Consider the following 5,858-nt stretch of genomic DNA (forward strand, 5'->3'; position numbering starts at 1 on the left):
GAGGCTTTCTACTCCCGTAAGGATTTACACCCTCGGAAACCCTGTACAGGGTCGCTATGGGTCAGAACCGACTTGACGGCACTTAACAACAACAAATTATGGTATTGGAGAGGAGTATTCAAAGTAATACTGACTGCCAGAAAAACAAACAAACCTGTTTTGGAAAAAAGTACAGTCAAAATGCTCCTTAGGAGCCAGGATGGCAAGAGTTAGTCTCTCGTACTCCAGACTTGTTGTCAGGAGGGACCAGTCCCTTGACAAGAGACTCATGGTTGGTAAAGGAGAGGTTCAGCAAAAAGAGGATGACCCCAATAATGTGGACTGGCACAGTGGCAGCAACAAAGATTCAAACATATCTATTATGAGTACGGCACAGGACCGGGCAGTGTTTCATTCTGTTGTGTATAGGGTTGCTATGAGTAGGAACCAACTCAACAGCACTCTACAAGAAGAACCTGTTATATATATATACATATTTGGCAATATGAGAACTATTTAATTGGTTGATACGTATTTCCATTAAGGGAATAAGAAAGGAGATAGTACAAGCATTATTCATGTTACAGCTGAACTTCAAAAACTTAGTCAAATTACAACCTTTTAATAATATTAAATTATTTCATCATTGTGCATTAGAGTGAGTCCTGGTGTAGTGCTGTAGGATGAGCACTGGTCTACTAACTGCAAGGTAAACAATTCAAACCCACCAACTGCTCCTTGGAAACCCTATACAGGGTCACTATGAGAATGAACCTACTCAAAAGCTAACAAGTGCATTAGAAAAGGAGCTGAGTGGATTAAGCCTCAAGTCTCTAAGCAAAAGGTTTGCGTTTGAACCCACTCGTGGCTCTGTGAGGGACAGGTATGACAGCCTGCCTCTGAATCGATTTACAACTTTGGAAACCCTATGGAGCATCTCTACTCTGGCTTTTAAGGCAGAATTGACTTGACAGCAGTAGGTTGATTTTTGGGTTTTGTGAATTGCTGTTGTTGTTAAGTGCCATCTAGCCAATTTTGACTCATAGTGACCCTGTACAAGGTTTCCAAGGAGCAGTGGTTGTTTTGAGCCACTGACTTTGTGGCTTGCAGCCCAATGCTGATCCTACAGCATCACACCAGGAGTGCATTAAAATATTTCAAAATGCACTGCTTACAGTTTTCTGGGAATCTCAAGGGTCAGTATAGAGATACTATTAGGAAAAAGGTCCAACAATCAACAGTGATCATTACAGTGAGATGCTCACTGAAGAACCAAAGCCTACACTTCAAATTAAACACAGAGGACAGCTATCCAAGGGCACTGTGATCTTCCATGATGATGCACGTCCACACACCTCTGCCCACACTTTTGACACTCTGCAAAAACTTTGTTTTAAGGTGTTAAAGCATCCTCTCTACAGTCCTGACCTTGCTCCATCAGATTTTCACCTGTTTGGTCCCCTGAAAGCAGCCCTTCTAGGATGCAGAGTCACCTCTGATGAAGAAGTAAAGACAGCAGTGCATTCGTGGTTTATAGCTCAGCCTAAAACTTTTTTTTATTTTTTTTTAAAGAAGAGAATACAAAAGCTTGGTGACAGATGGACAAAGTGTATTGAAAAGCAAGAAGATAGTGTAGAATAATGAAGTATTTGTCTTTTATAAAAGTTGATGAAAATAAATTCTACAGCCAAAGTGTGGATAATTTTTGACTCTGCCTTATAATTCTTAAAAAAAAATGCCATGATTTGTAGAATATTTAGACTTAGATATTGAAGTGTTTGAAGAACAAGAAAATATATCTGAGATAAATTGATAATCTCAGCGATAGAGTGAGGTTGATACAAATTGATAAGAGTAAATGTCAGAAGAGATTATTACAGAGTGATGGCAACAGATCCCTCCAGAAATGCCTAGTAGCAATGTGGACAAAGACAAGCACAATCCGTCTCAAAGAATGGCTTGACTATACTACTATTCAATAAAAGTATACAAAATGGAAAGATGTATAAGGCACATTTGAGGAAAAGGTCAAGGATACATAAAATACATTTACAACACCAACCAAGGTAAAAGAATGGGATAACAAGGCAGCTAAAAAAGTAGAGCTGACCTATTGTAATATGACAATATGAGGGAGTAGTGGGAGAAAGACAAGGCTGCCTACTCTCGTAAAATGTTAGCAGCCAAACACATTACCGTTTCACCACCCAGGGGCTCACAAATGGGGCACAGAGATCAAATAATTTGCCCACCATCACATTAAAAAAAGAGACACTTTTAAATAGGATTTGTGTAAGACATGTTGTTGTTAGGTGCAGAGGAGTCGGTTCTGACTCAGAGACCCTGTGCACGGCAGAACGAAACACTGCCTGATCCTGCGCCCTTCTCACAATCGTTGCTAGGCTTGAGCCTATTTATGCCATCATTGTTGTCAGTCCATCTCATTGGATGTCTTCCGCTTTTTCGCTGACCCCCACATTACCAAGCATGATGTCCTTTCTCCTGGGACTGGTCCCTCCTGATAACATGCCCAATGTATGAAAGAGAAAGTCTCTCTCACCATCCTGATTGTACATTCTGATTGTACTTCATTCAACACAGATTTGTTTGTTCTTCTGGCAGTCCAAAGTACTTTTAATATTCTTCTCCAACACCATAACTCAAATGTATCAATTCTTCTACAGTCTTCTTTATTCTTTGTCCAACTTTCACATGCATATGAGACTATTAAAAATACCATGGCGAATCCTCAAACTGACATCTTTGCTCTGGTGCAGCAGAGCAAATCTATTAATTTGTATCAGGCACAGACAACCTAAAAGTAACGGCTGTACATAACAGTATCACTGTATCTCTTCCATTTAAATTACAAACTCTCAAAAAATTTTTTTTCCTTTGGTAGTTAACCTACCCCCATTCCCTACTAAGCCTGATTTCCTTTGAGAGATTTTTCATACTGGAAAAAAATTTTATGACTTGTACCCTCTTGCATGAAGCTACTGCAGGACTCAGTTATGTACTAAAGTTTACTGTCAAAAAGTTAAAAAATTGCTCCCCACCTCTGAAACCACAGGATTTCTTGTTAGCACACTTTTCTTCTAGAAGAACTGGAAATTCAATTTAATATGCTATCAATAAACATATTAGGTAAATAAGCATATGGCCTTTCGTGTATAAACCTTTGTAGATGCCACACAACAACAACAAAATCATAGTCTCATGCAGGCGATTAAACAATTACTTTAAATACTGAAAATGCAACATCAAACTTGAGTAGCTCCTATTTTACATTGTATCTTTTAACTGTTTCTGAAAGCCAATCTTGCAATATTTTAATAAATCCTGTGTAACTTTGCCTTAACTTTTCCAGAACACTAAATCCTAAACATCAAAGTTATTTAAATGTGTTGTTTCAAACAATGGCCTATCAATTCTAATTACTACCGATACTCCAGGCTGTTCTACTAGGAGTTCACTGACGTGTATCTTCCGGGTGCTTCGGGCGTTAAGAAGAGTGACACTCGGACCTGTTTTTCCTAACATTGTAACCAGTCAGAACCGTTTCATATTTTCTCAAGCTGAGTGTGAAAGTCTCCTCTGAGTAGACGCCAAATTCACGTTCTTTAAAAAGAGAGACAGAGAGACAGCAACGTGTTGCCAAAAATGTGGCATTTGTCTGAATAGGGGTGGGGAGCCAGAACTCGAGAGGTCCCGGACACAACCCGGCTGGTCTGCACAACGCGGGACCCTCCTCCCCTGGGAACTAGAAGAGCCACCCCGGGATCAGGCTCAGCGAAAGGCAGAGGATCAGGGTCAGGGAGTAACGAGAACCCCCTGTACTCTTTCGAGTTACAACACAGCGCACAACCATCTGAATCTGAAAGATTGGATCTGCCGGTCGTAGCACTGCCCAGGGTCCTGCCAGTAACGCCCCCGGGAGAGGTGGAGTGGTACCTCGGCCGGGTCCGTTCTCCACTGGATAACAAGGAAGACAAGGAGCCAACCCCATGTCAGGCGTTCAGCCCGTTCACCGTATTCATGCCCTCAGCAGCCCTGGAACAACCTAGGGAACAGCACCCGGCGGGGTTTCAGTATATTACCTTGTATTACGGTCCCAGCCGACCGCCATGTTTCACAGAAGCCCGGGTCGCCCGGGCTCCTGTGTACCCAGAAATATCGCGAGAATAAAAAACGACTACCACAACTGAAACGTCAGAAGGGGTCTCTCGCGATATTCCCTTTGCTTACGAGACGCTAATTGAAGCAAGTTGTTGTTAAATGCCGTCAAGTCGCTTCCGACGCATGGCGACCCTGTATAGGGTTTTCAAGGAGCGGCTGGTGAGTTTGAACCACCTGCCGTACGCTTCAAACCTACCTTTCGATCCAATGCTTGTCCTGCAGCGCCAAATATAAAAGGGGCGTGGCTAAACGGAACTGAAATTAAGATTTGGTTTAGATGTAAGCACGTGGACCGGGCAGAATTTGCTCCGTACGATCAGCACTGGACTTCGAGCCACAAGGTCGCAAAGATTTACAGCTGCGGAAACCCTATGCAGGGTCACCATGAGGACCTTGGGTGCAACAGTTAACACTTGCAATTATAATGTATATACTTCCAGTATGCACTATGTTTTGTCTTTTTCAGTCCTTGCCTCCTGATTGTACCAGGTCAAGAACTTTTAAGCTTCCATTTTTAGACATAGGTAACTCTCTTAATTATTTGTTCAATGTTTGTATTATCTTCCAATTAGTAAGCACCTTAAGAAACCACATATGCGTTCTTTAGTATTAAATATGGTCATAAGCTCTGTTTTAAATGTTTTGCCTGCCTTATCTCATTTAATACTTACAACAGTGTTTACTAAATAAGGAAATAGAACTACAGAACTATTAAATTATTTGCCCACAGACAGCTGAAAGAGTCAGAGAAAATTATGCTCTTGATCAAAACACTATACTGCACTTTAAATGAGCAAATTACATTGTTAAATTTAGCTAATTTACCTTGAGTGAAACTTGCAATCACCATAAATTGAAACTATCCCAGAAAATAAGGGCAGTTCCCACTAAATGCAACTTTATTTTTAGACTTTCTTGGCAAGAGTTAGTCCAGTTACATTGGTATAAAGCTCTTGCCTGGAGTCAACATTTCTTGGGTCAAAATTCCAGTTCACAATAATGTGACCTTGAGCATATTGTGTAATCCTTTTGTGATAAGGTTTCCTTATCTGCAAAATGGGCATGATAATGTCTCCTACAATTGTTAGGATTATTAAGTGAATCCATTTGGAGTCCTGGTGTGTCACTGCAGGAGAATAAACTGAATCTCAGTTCCGTTTACATCATAAGGTCAGTAGTTCAAATTCACCAACTGCTCCTTGGAAGCCCTATACAGGGTCTCTATGAGTCAAGATGGACTTGATGGCACTTAGCAACAACAATGGTTGTTACTATTAAGTGAATTAATATGTCTAAAGTGTGTCTTTCTTTTAGCCACAGACATCAACAGCTCTTTTTCTTATGGGTAAATGATTTATGGACTCCTGTTGTTAAATGCTATTGAGTCAGTTGTGACTCATAGGAACTCTGTATGGGGTTTCCCAGGAGCAGCTGGTGGCCTTGAACAACCAACCTTGTGGTTCGCAGTCCAGTGCTGATCCTACAGCGCCACATCTTGGTGCAGTGATTAAGCATGTGGTTGTAATTAAAAGCCTGACTGTTTTAAAGCACCAGCTGCTCCATGGAAACCCAATAGGACGGTTTACAGAGTACTGATAAGAATGGGTTCTAATCCATTAGCTGTTCCTCAGAAACCCTATACAGGCTATCATTGAGTCATAACTATCTTGACCACACCTAACAACAATATTGGAAACATT

The 5,858-nt window shown here is 41.0% G+C and overlaps 1 protein-coding gene across 1 annotated transcript in view; it reads right to left on the minus strand.

Annotated features, from left to right (window-relative positions):
* The window catches only part of ERGIC2 (ERGIC and golgi 2), a 56,137-nt gene extending 51,961 nt beyond the window's left edge, over positions 1–4,176 (minus strand). The window contains 1 exon segment of the mRNA XM_006878347.1: positions 4,080–4,176. The gene's annotated coding sequence lies outside the window, so the exon portion shown is untranslated.
* Positions 4,177–5,858: the final 1,682 nt, after the last annotated feature.

Source organism: Chrysochloris asiatica, unplaced genomic scaffold (assembly GCF_000296735.1).
Source record: "Chrysochloris asiatica unplaced genomic scaffold, ChrAsi1.0 scaffold00098, whole genome shotgun sequence".
NCBI lineage: Eukaryota > Metazoa > Chordata > Mammalia > Afrosoricida > Chrysochloridae > Chrysochloris > Chrysochloris asiatica.